This window comes from Urocitellus parryii, chromosome 1 (assembly GCF_045843805.1).
Source record: "Urocitellus parryii isolate mUroPar1 chromosome 1, mUroPar1.hap1, whole genome shotgun sequence".
Lineage (NCBI taxonomy): Eukaryota > Metazoa > Chordata > Mammalia > Rodentia > Sciuridae > Urocitellus > Urocitellus parryii.
In genome coordinates, this window is record NC_135531.1 from 166,768,077 (window position 1) to 166,783,795 (window position 15,719).

The window sequence follows — 15,719 nt, forward strand, 5'->3', positions numbered from 1 at the left end:
TCTTGCATTCTGTGATATCCAACCACTGGCTGGAGAGAACCACCAGACAGCATCATCTTCTGCTCTTCCACTAAGAGAAGTGACATGGCATCAAAGGTACTTTTGGGGCTTGTGGTTGCTCTAGGATCCTGTAATATGTTTGTCATGTTTAATTGCCCTAGTATGGAGTGATTTACATATAGTGTTTAATTAGTGTGTGTTGAGTGCTATGTGGGGTGCCCCAGCACACCCAACAACTTTTGCATTAATTGTTTATGTTTGATGATTGGTGTGATAAAATACACACTTGAGTTCAAAGACAACCCGCCTACAAGAAATTATCAATAGCGCTGCTCATGATAGTCAACTCATAGGATAATCTATATAAGCCCAGGGCCTTTCTTTGTTCTCGGAGCTCATTTTCCACCAGGAAAGTGGGTCCCATGGCATCATTTCACCCATGCATTCCCTGTTCCTGCGTGAAACTTCATTCCTGAATAGAGAGCTGAGCATTCATCCCGGTCTTTTTTTTTTTTTTTAGTTCATTTTTTTAGTTTTAAGTGGACACAATGTCTTTATTTTACACTTATGTGGTGCTGAGGATCAAACTCAGTGCCTCAAGCATGCTAGGCGAGCACTCTACCACTGAGCCACAACCCCAGCCCCTCAGCCCATTTTTGAACTTTAATTATTTAGAGACAGGGTCTCACTGAGTTGTAGAGCCTCACCATTACTGACACTGGCTTTGAACTCTTGATCCTCCTGCCTCAGCGCCCCCACCCCCCGCCCCGCCATTACAGCCTTTGTTCTGGGTTCTTGTTTTTGCGAATTTTGAAGAATAAAGTCCATGGGGGGGAAAAAATTAAGGGCAATCACGGAAAGGAAGTTAAAGCAGCTGCGTTTATTTAAATGACAAGAAACAGAACACTCACCATTGGGGGAGGGGGGACACATAGCAGAAAAACTCATTTCAGGTTCTGGTCAGTGCATGAAAGACAATATTTGTGAAGTGGTTAATGAAAAGGCATTCTGGGGGACCATAAAGAAGGGAAGGGAGAAGGGAATAGGAAATATCTTAGAATGAATGGAACATCACTTTCCTATGTACATATATGAATGCACAACAAATGTAATTAATTCCTCATCATGTACAATGAGAAAAATGGGAAGTTGTACTCCACATATGTATAATATGTCAAAATGCATTCCATTGTCATGTATAGCTAAGAACAAATAAAAAAAGAAAAGAAAATGCATCCTGAGTACCACCCTCCTCCTTGTAAATTCCATCTGGGTTCACCTCCATCTTCCATTTTCCAACTCTGAGGTAAAGGAGCTAGCTATCTGTTGTACATTATCCTTGGTGATTAGTGGGGGCTTTTCTCACCTCCTGTTCGTCAGGACCCTGAATTTTCACCCGGGACCTGCCTGTACCTTCCACCCAGCTCTCCCCTCCAGCTGCCTTTCCTACGTCCTCTCATTTTTCACTTAAAGCAAAAACTGTATTCTGAAAATGGATCACTGGACTGTCTATTTCTCACACTTTCAGCAGTGAACAGCACACTTATTTTTATATATCGTGGACACTCGTTGTCCTACTTAAAAATCGCCTTCTACACCAGGCGAAATAGAAAAGTTTCCTGGGAGGATCAGGTTCCAACAGGGCAAGGAAATCCTGCTTGAAAAGGATTGGGCCAAGTACCTGTCACTCTGGCCCACTTCAGCCAAGGATAGGATGACATAACTGTCACTCCATAATGCTTGTACCTTGGGTAGGACTGTCCAATCAGGTGCGCAGATAGACAGGAAGGGCGGGCTTATGCAATCTCTAGGGCTTTTCTTCCTCACCACATCCGGTCCTTCCTCCTCAGGTCAGGCATCCGCTGCTCGCGAATCCCCGGTGCATCTGCGCAGCCTGTGAGCCCCGGGAGGACAGTGAGTCCTCCTGGAGGCCCACCGGTTAGTGTGTGCAGAGGACTGGCGGCACCCTGTCCGCACCTGCCGTGGGGATCCAGCCTGCGGGTGAGCTGCTGCGTGTGGCCGAGTCCGGGCTGGCAGGTGGCGCTGGGCCCCTGACCCCTGGGCCCGCGGGGCTGGTCCCTGACCCCTCCCTGTTCGAGACCTCCCAGGTCATCCCTGGGCAGCGGATCCCAGAGAGCGCGGTGAGCACGTCGTGGGAAACGAGCTCGAGGACCCGAGATCTGGAAGCAGCACTCTTTAGTGGCGCCAGGGCCTGGGGGACAATTCCGCAGTCCGAGCCCCGGGCTCAGCAGGGCCTTTACTTTCAGACGTAGCAGCTCTGGGTTACTTCGGGCCAGGGAGTTGGTCAGTTCTAGTAGAGGACGCGCGCTATGCCCTCTTTGTAAGGGGTCAAGCTTGTCCTCAATCTAGGGACTCAGCTCACACAACTTAGGGACTTTTACTGCACTAAGACCAAAGGGGAGTTCTTCAGTCCCAGTTGTTTTAATTTTCCTTTTGCTGCGGAGGGTTCTTCACGACCCTGAGGTTAAATGTCAGTACACAGAGCTGCTGTTGTGTCAGAGTGCTACGCCATAGCCTGTGAGCGCTTAGGCTGCCAAGTTTCCATTAAAAATAATAATAATAATTTTAGAAATTTTTGTCTTTATATGTGGTGCTGGGATTGAACCCAGTACCTCACACATGCCAGGCAAGCGCTCTGCCACTGAGCCACAGCCCCTGTCCCCAAGTTTCCATTGTGACCTACCGCAAGCCCAGGAGAGTGTCATGGGATCTTCAGATGTGTTCTGAGTGTGGCAGTGGGGCCCCAGTGGGGCCCCATCGACCCTCCTTTCTGGACAGAAGTAACTTGTACTCCCCACAGACACTTCCAAATGTGCAGGAAGTAGGATCTCAAACCAATTTTCCATTCTAGAACCCCACTTCTCCAAGGGCTGGCAGCAAATCCTTAAAATTCCCATTCTCTCTCAGCATTCCTCATGCCAACTGCATCTTGTGAGAAATAGAAAGTCAAGGGTTCATTTTCTGAATACAGTATTTAAACATAAATGTAAAATTGGGATGTAAGAATGGTAGCCTGAGGGTAAGAAGAGCAGGATGGAAGGTTACAAGCAGTTAACACACAACAGCACCACTGCCTGTGATATGGAAGATCAAAGTCCCTGCACCTAAACAGCTCTTGACAAATGAGGTCAGGCAAGGGGCAATCTGGACCAACAGAGGTAGAAACTTTCTGTTTAGAAATAGTAACTGGGTAAAGAAGAACTGTGTGCCAGAATACATTGACCCCAAGAAGACCTTCCTGCCACAGAGAACAGAGGGAGGTGGGGCAAGAAAAGGTGTATTTCTTTAACCCAATAGGAGACAGTAAAACCTAGCTGACATTCAGAGGACACTGCCCGCCCCAAGTCCTCAGCTAATGAGGAACTGGGGGAGGGACCTTCTGCCCTAGGATGAAATGCTGATTGTCACAGCTGTGGCTGTGCCACATCTTGCAAATGCCTCGATTCCTGCTCTACTGCATGTTGCAGACCATTCTTTGGGTTGAACAGGTGAGCATGTGTCTCACACTCACCAGGGCACACTGTGTCAACATTTGTTCCCAAGACTGCATTCAAGTGGAGAGTGTTTTAATGGTCATAGTTTCACTGAGTACTGGATGCCAGTTTTTAAAGGGTTTTTTGTTTGTCTTGTGGTGGTTTTGTCTGTTTTTATTTTTATGTATCTGCATGTCTCCCAGGAGTGCAAAGCAGAGAGGAATGACCTGGAATTTGAGTGTAAAAACTACTTATGCCTCTCTTGATCTTGCCCAGGAAGAGACCCCTTTGCAGTGTCTTTAGGCCACTTTTAGGGTCCTGTGTCCTCAGGTACTTTCCTGTTTTTTTCCTGAGGCTTCCAAATGGTGCCCACAGCCATCCTGTGCCTGACAGTGTGCAGGTAATTTCAGGCCCTGGGTTAGCTCCTCCTGGAGGATAGACTGAGGTGTAGACTGCAGATTCTGAGGGGAGCAGCTGGAGATACCCAGGTCAGGCAGTGAAATGCTGGTGTTGAGGTAACATGACAGACATGGTTCCTGCCCCCTGGATTCTCAGAGCTGGAAGGAAGAACAGTTATCTCAAAGAGGAGGGAAAAGTGGCCCCAGGAAGGTGAAGGAAAACCCTACAAAGGTCTTCAGCAGCAGGAGGGGGTGGGAGGACATGCCTGGTGACAGAAGCCTGACTTGAAGCTGGAATGTGACAGGTCAGTGTCCAGTGGTACTGCAGCTCCCCGGGTTTGTTGTCTTAGACTTGTTCACTTATTTTAGCTTCAGTGTTTCATTAATTGTAAAATGTAACTTATTAATAAAGCTGAAAGATTAGGAAATATTCCTAAAGGGCAAGATCGAGGTATAAGTCAGGGGGAAAAAAAGATCCAGACAAAAAACAAGGAAACATTTCTTCTTTTAATCCATTAGTTAAAACTTGTTTGGTAGTGTTTTTCTTTCCCAGCAGTCACCTGTGATGATTGATTACCAAATGTGATATTGGAAATAGTAATTAAAAAACATGTTCGTTTTCTAAGCAAGATGGGTAAATTTGATTTTCCTACTGAAGTATTAAATGTAAGTGGCTTAAAATTTTTTCTCCTATGAACATAAACACAGAGTATGAGTGTTTTTACTGGGTTCTTTAAACACCAAGTCTGTTCTATTGAAAAGGTGACTGAGAAGAAGAGATCTTTAATCCCAGTAAGTATAATCCAAGGCCAGATGTGATCCTGCAAAAGGAGGTCACTGAAGGTCCAGTCAGAGCTCTTTGGGCAGCCTCCCCTGCAGAGGCCTAGGCTGCTCACACCAACCCTGGAAGGAGCCCTTTAGACTGAGAAGCTCTAGAGCTCTGGAAACCTGGGGTCCTCAGACAGATGTGATGGGGGACTGGATGGGAAGGGTAAGGAGAAGCCATTTCTGAGAGTGCAGTTGATATTGTCCAGGGTTGTTCACAGACTGTCCAATGAAACAAGTGCAGATTTGGGTGATAAGTGACTTAGACTTATTCTAAGGAGCACTGCAGGAGGGGGGAGAACCACAGGTGAGCTCTGCAAGCACCCACAGCTCCTGCAGAAAAGGGCTGCTTTCCTAGGGAGGGGCAAACAGGGTTAGGAAGAAGCTGGAGGGGAGGGCAGCGAGGATGGGGGCAGGTCAGATCCCAGGTCAGAGGATGTTTCACTGGAAGTAAGCCTGTTCTATGGAGGGGCCAGGAATAGGGGTCCTATGTTGTGTTCAGCTGCCAGTGAGTCAAATTTCAGAGTCCTTGAGGAAGGAGAGACTCTTTAGCCCGGTTTGATTAACAAGGAATTGTTCTGATCCCTGAAGAGAAATTTGTTCAGCTAATTGCTTATGAGGAGAAAAAGAGGGGAGGGATTTTCTGGATCAAGGTGTGTATCTGCCATGGGAGCATCTTCTGAGTTATAATGGGAAGGGGTGTCTGTGCAGGAACTGCTCTAGCAGAATGCAGAGGAGGGGGATTTCTTCATTTATAGTTCTTTCCTAGGATTCCCTTTGGCAGTTTCTTTTCCTTTTGGCAGTTCTGAGTTTTATCATTTATAGTAACTAAACATAAGTGATGTGCTTTGCTAAAAATAAAATCATTGAACTTGTGGAGGGGGTAATTGGAGTCCCAGTTTGTGGTTACTTGCTCTCAGCAGGGTGGCTGGCCCTCTGGCCTTGCATCTGGCTCCTAAAGTGGGCCAGTGTTTTTGAGCAGTGTCCAATCTTGGTATTCCCCTGTTCTTATGGGACTTGAGATGTTCAAGTTTGTTTTTTATGTTGACAGTTTCATTCACTTTTGTTCCCGTGTGCTAACACTTCATAAATTTTGTACGCATGGAACTGTCGAGTCAGCATACAGACACAGTGGTACTGAAACTTCAGGCAATGTCCCAATGGCAGTCCAATAATGAGGATAGTTTTGAGGAAAAAAAGAAAAAGATTTATTGCATTGCCAGCAGAGGAGAAACTGGGAACTCCAGTTTCAGAGGCTGTGATTCTGTCATGTGAGGGGAACAGAAGGTTACAAAGAGGTGATTCAGAGGCTGCATTCTAGTGTGCCCTGTAAGGTTTCATAATTTACTCATAGACTTGGGAGATGGCTGTTTCTTAGATATTGTGGCACTGTTGCAAGTCTGAATTACATGGTTCCCGTGTTGTGTGAGCTCAAGGACAGCTAACTCCTGTTAAGATGAGAAGTATGGCAATCTGTCACCCCAAGATTATGGAAGGGGAAAGGGAGAAGATAAAGTGGGGAAAAAAAACATTGTCAGATTTAAAATAAGCCACTGGGTTATGTTCAGTATGAAATGGATCTCTGATACACTTAAGTTAAGCCACAAGGTTATGTTCACAGCATGAAGTGGACCCCTATACATTTCCCATTGTCAATTTCTACCTCCCATTTCTGTGGAGAAATGGGCTACAACATCCCTAAGCTGTTTGCTCCTGAAGCTGGGTGATGAATGGTGTCTTAGAATGGAGTGTCATTTTCCTTTTTGGGACTTTCCCTGGAGCAGATGAAGAGGTGACTTGAACCTTAATGGGGACCTGGAGAAAGCCCACTCACTCAGCAATTAATAAATATTTGACTGATTGTCATAATGCTGTTTTAGTCTAGGTCTCTTTGTGAGAGCCATGTTTTGCCCTTCCACAGGATACCAGCAAAGTCTCTAACATAGTATTTCTGGGCTTGATTTAAATCAAGAGCAGTTGGCAACCCCATATCCCATTGCAGGTGGGTTCCTGGCATATATTAGCCACAGTGTTTTTAAAGGTATGATTTACCTTCTCTGTTTTCCATGTAGATTGGGGTCTCCAGGATGCATATAACTTTCATTGGCCATTCAATGTTTGTTCCCTTGTTAAGTCAGTTCTGCAGTGAGATTGTCCATCATCACGTCAGGATCAATTCCTTCAAAAGTACTCTAGACATTTCTAAAGACTTTTCTGTTCTGGAAGAATCAACCTTGACCCCCCTAGAGAAGGTATCTATCTACCAGTACATCAGATATCTGACATTTCCCATGGTACTCCGTACCTGGGCGCAGGCTCTACCTGTCAGTCTACAAAAGCCTGAGTTATTTCATGTCCTGTGCCCTTTTACATCTCATGCTTTTTTACATGGGCTGCCATTTAGTCTTTGAACTGTTCTGGTGCACAGCAAAGTTCTGACACACTTGCTGGGGTCTAGTGGCTGCATGGCCCTCCCAGCTGGGACTTGCTGAAGGTCAGCAAGGCTTCCTTCCCATGGCAAGTACTCATGCAGGTGCTCTGCCAGGGGCCAGGCTTGTGCAGGCAGGAGGAGGAGCCCATGGCAACTTTGTCTCCACCTGGCACTTCTATCCTAGGAGTCAGAAACCCCTTTTTTTGGGCTCATTTCTCATTCTCCTCAGTAGGAAAGTGTTTGTGTTGTTCCCATTCAGGAGAGGTGTGAGTGTGATGTGCAGTTGGCATCTGGATCATCCAACAGGCTGGCCTGCTCTCTCCCCATGTTTCCAGCAGGCAGTACTCTGCCTTCTGCTGTGTGGTCCAGCTGTTTTGACAGATGGCATCCTAGTCACAGCATGTCTCCCAGTGTCTAAGAGAACTATAAGAGTTGGACATTATTTTACTAGTCTGAACACTGCCGCAGTCTGGCTGGGCACAAATCACAAGCCACTGAAGCAGGAACAAACTTTATTTCTGAACTCCCAAGAACGCCACGCACGCGGCCTTCTCCCGGCACACACCACACGGAAATCCCTCCTCCGGCACTTCCCCAACCAATGTGAACTCTCCAGGAATCCCCGTGAGAACTCCAAAGTAGCGGGCCCAGGCAGACAGTAAAGGTCTAATATACAATTGAATCAATCCAGCATCATCTTAATCTTGCCTCTCAACCAATACTATTGGTAAAATGCCAGGGGCCATTCCGACTTGGCTGTGGCTCTCAGCAGAACACCTTTTGTAAATCAGGCAGGGACCAAGTTAAGGGCTCTGACATGGCTTTGTTTTAACTTCTTGAATGGCCTTGGCATTATGGACTCCAAGATTCTATTTCTGTTCCACTTTAGGAACAGAAAAAAAAAAAAACACCCCAAACAAAACAAAACAAAAATAGAGAATCTTACAGCATCTAGTGAAAGCTGAGGTAGGCCTTGATGGAGTCTGTGGTTATGTTGCTTTGCTGTCTAAGTTTGAAAATTTAAGTTACCCTCAGGTGGCAATGCCCTCATTCTGCTAAGTTGGGGGGGGGGGGAATAGCCCAAATCTTCCTAAGAGAGTCAGGGACTCTCAGTAAAAAAGCCAGTTAGGGCAGATTTTTATGAGTGACCCTGACCTGCATCTATCATGGAAAAGACTTTCAGGTCTTTCGCCACATTAGTCCAAAATTAGAAACAAACATGGCAGAGTCCTGACATTCCCAGATACCCATATAACTATCTGGTTCCTGACTTCTCTAACTCTCAAAAGAGAGCCTGCTTACAGCCTGACATCAACTTGGGGTCTATTGGATAATCTAGAATCCCAGATGACAACCTGTTTACAAAACTGAGACTTTTTAGTGGATACCACATATCCACATGGGGCAAGATAGATTACAGCAGCTTTAGTGTTTAAAGGCAGTATTCATGGTTGGACTGGCTATAGGCAGATCATCCACATATTTTAAAAGCCTTCTTTGATATGGCTGTAACTCTCACAGGTCTTTTTTTAGATTCACATTAAACAGTAGAATAGGTCTTAAATCCCTGGGGTAGGATGGTCCAGCAAGGAGGCAACATTGGTATCAGGTCCCTGCCCCTGAAAAGCAAGTAATAATTGGGATATCCTTTCCAGAAGAATGCAAAAGAATATATCCTTTAGGTCTAGCATCATGAATCAGCCTTAGTTGCCTGGCATCAGAGCCAGTAGGGTTTGTGGACTTGGTATTGTGGGCTGAATATTCTAAGCAATATTATTTTTAGCTCTCTGCAGAATAGATGCATTATAGAGTGGAAAAACTAGCACAATCTGTATTTTAAAATTTTGTCCAGAAGAGAATGGATGTCCATCAGTGCCTTCTCTTAAAAGGGGAAGTTATTTATTCCTGGGATGAGTTACCAACTCCTAAACAAAAGTTGGTTGGGATAACATTGGTTGCACTTTGCAGGCTCCATTCAGCCTTAATGGCTTTTTTCCTAGACCTCCAGTAGATCAGGTAATTTCCTTTTCCTTGATTGAAACTGAAAGCAGAGCATGTGTTCTGTTGGCACTTTTATATGAAGTCATTGCTTTTTGGGTGTGATAACCATCTCACCCCAATAGGATTTAATTCACAAAACCAATCTTGTCCTAGGAGAGAGATTGGGCAATCCAGCACATAGAAAAGCTGTGCTAAACTGGGTGCAGTGGTACATGCCTGTAATCCCATCAAGGCAAGATAATGCAGGCAGATGTAAGTTTGAGACTAGCCTCAGCAATTTTGCAAGGCCCTAATCAGCTTTGTGATATCCTGTCTCAAAATGAAATATAAAAAGGACCCAGAATGGAGCTCAGTGGTTCAGTGCCCCTTGGTTTCATCTGCAGTACCAAAAAACAAATGAACATAAAAGGAAGTGTACCTAATTTTTTTTAATGTTGCATTCAAGGGGTTTTAATACAAGTCATTGTTGAGTCTGACCTGGCTTATTTATTATTATCCCTTATCCCTTATTAGCCATCAACTTTAAGTGTGTTCCCCACTGTCATTTGTACCCAGAGGTGCTTTCTGGATTTTTTCTTATAGTAGGCGTATTGATATTCCATGGAGGAGGCCCTTTCCATGCTTTTTTCCCTTGGTATGGGGAACATACTATGATGCTTAGGTCTCAGCATGGAAGGGGGTTGCCCAAAGTACCAGACCTGCCCATGAAGCCAGAGCTGGGGCTGCTGTTGACCCTTCTCTGGACTCCAGTTAGTTATTAAAAAGCTTGTTTGTGTTTGTTCCCAATGCCAGTCTAGTAACAGGACATGACTCTGAGGAAAAAAAAAATAAGATTTTTTTTTTTCCTTTCAAAAAAGAAACACATGGGACTACTGTTCCAGAGTCTGTGGATCTGTCCCCTGGGGGAACAGAGAACTTTTAAAGGGGTGGTTCAAAGACTGCATCCCAGGGTGCCCTGTTGGGGGCCATAATTCACTCATAGACTTGGTAGATGGCTATTTCTCAGTTCTTCTTTTTTTTTTTTTAAAGAAAGAGTGAGAGAGGAGAGAGAGAGAGAGAGAGAGAGAGAGAGAGAGAGAGAGAGAGAGAGAGAGAGAATTTTTAATATTTATTTTTTAGTTCTCGGTGGACACAACATCTTTGTTGGTATGTGGTGCTGAGGATCGAACCCGGGCCGCAAGCATGCCAGGCAAGCGCGCTACCACTTGAGCCACATCCCCAGCCCCTCTCAGTTCTTCTGGCATCATCCCTGCAGACGTCTGGTGTGTGTGCTCAAGGACAGGGAACTTGGCCTAGGATGGGAAGAAGGGTAGTCTTGCTTCCCCAAGGTTAGGAAGGGGGAAAGGGAGAAGAGAAAGGAAAAAAAAAAATGTCAGTTTTTAAAAACTGCAGTGACAGGGTTATTTTGAAGCTTAAAATGGACCCATGTTACAAGAGGGAGGGGTTCGTTTTGTGCTTCTTCTGGTTCTTATCTTCCCTAGACACAGACCCCTCCCTCATCAATGACTTTGGGCAAAAAGTCCCTTTAGGAACTTGACAGGGTGGTGTGACCTCAACCTCTGGTTTGTCCTATTGGATTGAGGTCAGCACTGTCTGGAGCTGCCCTGTGTCTTGCAGGGTGCAGTCTATTTTAGGCCTTGGGCCAGCTCCCACAGGCCAGGTCTCTAGTGTATACAGTAGTCACAGGAAGTTTTCAGGGAATCTGGAATCAGTTGGGGTTCTGTGTAATGCAGGAGTGGCATGTAGAGTCCCTGTTTATTTATTTATTTAAATCTTTTTAAATTGTAGATGGAATTTATTATTTTTATGTGGGGTTAAGGATTGAACCCAGGGCCTCACACTTGCTAGGCAAGTGCTCTACCACTGAGCCACAAACCTAGCCCTCCCTGTTGATTGATTTTATTTTATTCAGTCCCCTTTATTTCTCCCAGGAGTAGTGAATTTACCTGTTCATACTATTCCAAATGTGCAGGAAGCAGGGTCTCCAACCCACCTTCCCTCTAATACCTGGACCTCCTTAGGGCTGGCAGCAAATCCATAATATTCCAGTTCCTGAAACAGGCTGAAATTGAGGGTCACTCCTACCTTTTCCAGGTTGCTCTGCCTCTGAACTACCCTTGGGCCTGAGAGAGCTGCTCCTTCTCCAGCTGCTGAGTGTCAGGACTTGGGCTCTGTCGAGGTGAGTAAATCTGCACGTTTGTTGCCTGTTCTTTCTCACTTTGCTGCCTTTTCTCATATATGTTTTCTTTTCTGTCATTTTAGTTATCTGAAGATGAAAAATAGAAACAAACCATTCTATCTTCCTTCAAAACTGGCTTTGCATAGAATGTATTGCCAGTTTGACTTGAAGTATTTGTGGAGCCTGAGTAGTGGTAGAGTCCTCCTTTGTTTTTGTTTTTTTTTTTTTGTTTTTTTGTTTGTTTTTTTTTAACTGTGGGTGAATATTTCCTGTGAGTGGAAAGACTAGAATCACCTGGAACTTCACTTTAAAAGGACTTATGAAGAGAAAAATGAAGGAAGGAAGTGTAAGGTTAATATTCTTTCCTGTCAGAGTTAAACCTGTAGGACTGGGGCAGTAGCTTAGTGGTAGAGCCCCTGTCTAGCATGCTGGAGGCACCAGGTTCATTCCCCAGCACCACCAAAGACAAAGGAAAAAAATAAAAGTTGATCTGTAGTCTGGTGAGTTTCCTAATATGTGACTTAAAAAAATGTCTATAAAAGTTAAATTTCACAATGTATAGTTAGGTAGAGCCAATTTCATTTATAAACCTTATGGTTAAAGTGTAGCCATTGTGGGGCTAGGGTTGTAGCTCAGTGGTAGAGCACTTGTGTAGCTAGCAAGTGTGAAGCACTGGGTCTGATTCCCAGCACTACATAACAACTAAATAAACAAAATAAAAGGTATTGTGTCCATCTACAATAAAAAAAAAAAAATATATATATATATATATATATATATATATATATATTTTTTTTTTTTTAAATGTAGCCATTGTGAACTGCCCTACATGTACAGCATGTATCCACATGTGGGCAGGAGTGTATACCCTGGCCCTGGTCACACCCCCATCTATAATCCTCCTTTGTTTTCAGACTTCCAATCATAATGCTGTAGTGTCCTGAGTGATCCAGACCTAACTATAGTCCTTCCCTTCTGTAATTTGAAATTAGCCAGTTGTGTTGATCTTGACCCAAGCACCTTCTGCAGAGCAAGGGTCAGTGCTGTGTCAGGGATAAATAAGGTGGATTGCCTGCCAAACCAGGTGTGCTTGCTTGCCAGACTTTGTTTGGTAGCATGCCTTCTGCTGAAGTAAAGTTGGCCTTGCTCAGCTACCTCCAAGGTGTGTCTTATTGCCCAGGACAACTGCCATTTCTAACAGAAGGAATGAAGAAAGACAGAAAGTAATGAAGAAAATATTAATTTTTTAAAAGAAGCACTTATGCCTTTCTTTCCTAGACACAAACGCTATATCAGTGTCTCTGAGCAGAGGTTTCCCTTTGGAAACTGTACTGTATGCTGTGTCCTCAGCCACTATTTTATCTCATGTCATGCATGTCCTCACTGCCTGGGGCTCCCACATCATGCCTCAGACTCTGCATTTTATTGGAGTTTCATAGCTTCTGGTTTGATTCCCAGGTCTTTGATCCATTGCATTTGAATTTGTGCAGGATGGGAGAAAGGGTCTAGTTTCATCTTTCTTTTATGTATGGGTAACAAAATTCCCCAGCACCACTGGTTATAGGGGCTGTGTTTTCTCCAGTGTCTGATTTTGCCATCTTTGTCAGGGATCAGATAACTGTATCTAAGTGGGTTTTTCTCTGTGTCTTCTAATCTGTACCTTTGGTCCTTGTGCCTGTTTTTTTTGCCAGTACCATTATGGTTTGGATGTGAGGTGTCCCCCAAAAGCTCACACGTGAGCCAGTGCTTGAAGGTTTCAAGGAGAAATGATTGGGTTGTAAGAATTTTGACCCGATCAGTGAATTAATCCCCTGATAGGGATTAACTGAATGGAAACTGAAGTGGTAGGGTGTGTCTGGATTGTATGGGAACTGGAGCATGGCTGTGGGTATGTATTTGTATCTGGCCAAAGGAGACTCTCTGTTTCCAGATCACTATGTAAGCTACTTCCCGCTGCCACACTCTCCCTCCACTATGTTCTACCTGGTGCCCCAAGGAATTGGCCACTCTTCTTGGGCCTAAGACCCCTGAAACCATGAGCCCTCAAATAAACTTTTCCTCCTCCATAGCTGTTCTGGTCAGATCCAAAATATAGTCACATAGCAAAAAAGCTGACTAAAAGAAGTATCACGCAATTTTCGTTTGTAAAGTACTTAGTATGTTCATGGGGATTGCACTGAATCTATATAGTGCCTTTCATGGTGTGGATATTTTGACAGTATTAATTATTCCTATCCATGAACGTGGGGGTCTTTCCACCTTCTCGTTTCTTCAGAACTGTTCCATATTCAGTGTTTCATATTTTCCTTATAGAGGTTTTTTCCTTTCTTGGTTACGTTTATTTGTTTTTTAAATTTTGTTTACAAGGGGCTATTTTGAGTGGAATTGACGTCCCCCATGTCTTCTCTGCAGATTCATTATTGGTGTACAAGAGAGCTATTGGTTTTTGTGTGTTCACTTTGTAACCGGCTACTTTGCTGAATTTAAAAAAAAAAATTTTATTTATTTATTTTTTAGTTCGACACAAAACCTTTACTTTATTTATTTTTATGTGGTGCTAAGGATTGAACCTAGTACCTCACCTGTGTAGACAAGTGCTCTACCTACCGCTAAACTACAACCCCAGTCCTACTTTGCTCAATTTATTTATTAGCTCTAACAATCTTCTGGTGGAACTTCTGGTGGTGGTCTTCTCAGTTAAGATTATATCACTTGCAGTGATGACTTTACTTCTTCCTTTCCTAATTTTGCCCATTTCCTTCTCTTGCTTAATTACTCTGACTAGAATTTCTAGTACCATATTGAATAAGAATGAGAGCGTGAGCATCCTTGTTCCAGATTTAGAGAAAATGTTTTCAATTTTCCTCCATTCACTGAGATGTTGGGTTTGTGGTACATGGCCTTTATCATGTTGAGAAAGATTCCTCTGTCTTCACCTTTTTCAGTGTTCTTGTCATGAATGGGGGCTGGATTTTGTCAAAGCCTACTGCTGCGTATATTGAGATGACTAAGGTTTTTCCCCTTATTTTTATTTTTTTAAAAAATAATTTTAGTCTTAGATGTTCACAATATTTTTATTTTGTCTTTTTATTTTTTTATGTGGTGCTGGGTATCAAACCCAGTGCCTCACGTGTGCTAGACAAGTGCTCTACCACTGAGCCACAATCCCAACTCCCAAATTTTATTTTTGTGGTGAATTACTTTTATTGATTTGTTTATGTTAAAACATCCCTTCTAAGGTACACTCATACACTGCTGGTGGGACTGCAAATTAGTGCAACCACTATGGAAATCAGTGTGAAGTTTCCTCAGAAAATTGGCAATGGAACTACCATTTGACCCAGTTATCCCACTTTTTGATTTATACCCAAAGGACTTAAAATCAGCATACTGTAGTGATGCAGCCACATCAATGTTTATAGCAGCTCAATTCACAATAACTAACCTATAAAACCAACCTAGGTGTACCTCAATATATGAATGGATAAAGAAAATGTGGTATATATACTCAATGGAATATTACACAGCTTTAAAGAAAAGTAAAATTATGGAGTTTGTCAGTAAATAGTTGGAGTTGGGGAATATCATGCTAAGTGAAATAAGCCAATCCCACAAAACCAAAGGCCGAATGTTTTAACTAATATATGGATGCTAATTCACAATAAGGCGGGGGGGGGCACTAGGGAAGAATAGCATTGCCTTAGATTAGGTAGAGGGAAATGATGGGAGGGAAGGGGAGGGGATGTGGGGATAGAAAAGATAGTAGAATGAAACAGACATTATTACTGAATGTATAAATGAGACTGCAGGAACAATATGATTCTACAACAGGTACACTCAGAAAAATAAGAAATTGTATCTCATCTATGTATGATATATCATAGTGCATAAATGCATTCTACTGTCATGTATGACTAATTAAAACAAAACAAAACAAAATATCCTTTCTACCCTGGGATAAAACCAATTTGATCATAATGCACAATCCTCTTAATATGTTGAATGTAACTTGTTTCTATTTCTTCAATTAATTTTTATCTAAGTTCATTAGGTATATTGGTCTATAATTTTTTTTTGTTTGATGTGTCCTTAATCTTTTTTGGTATGAGTGTAATTCTAACTTCATATAATAAATTTAGAAGTATTCCATCCTTTTATGTTCTATGGAATAATTTGAGGAGTGTTTGTATTAGTTGTTTAAAAGTCTGGTAGAAAACAGCTGAGAATCCACGTAGTCTTGGGCTTTCTTTATCAGAGGATTTTTTTATTATGGATACCACCAGTTATCAGTGATGAGTTCTGCTTCCTCAAGGATTGAGGCTTGAACATTAGAGAAAAGCATTGAGGCATGCATAGAAAGTAGGTTTTATTTAAAAAATAGTAACAGAGAC

The 15,719-nt window shown here is 43.2% G+C and overlaps 1 protein-coding gene across 1 annotated transcript in view; it reads left to right on the forward strand.

Annotated features, from left to right (window-relative positions):
• The first annotated feature begins 1,845 nt into the window (after positions 1 to 1,845).
• LOC113175636 (uncharacterized) overlaps positions 1,846 to 15,719 on the forward strand; it is a 34,623-nt gene continuing 20,749 nt past the window's right edge. The window contains 2 exon segments of the mRNA XM_026379941.2: positions 1,846 to 2,001; positions 11,244 to 11,328. The gene's annotated coding sequence lies outside the window, so the exon portion shown is untranslated.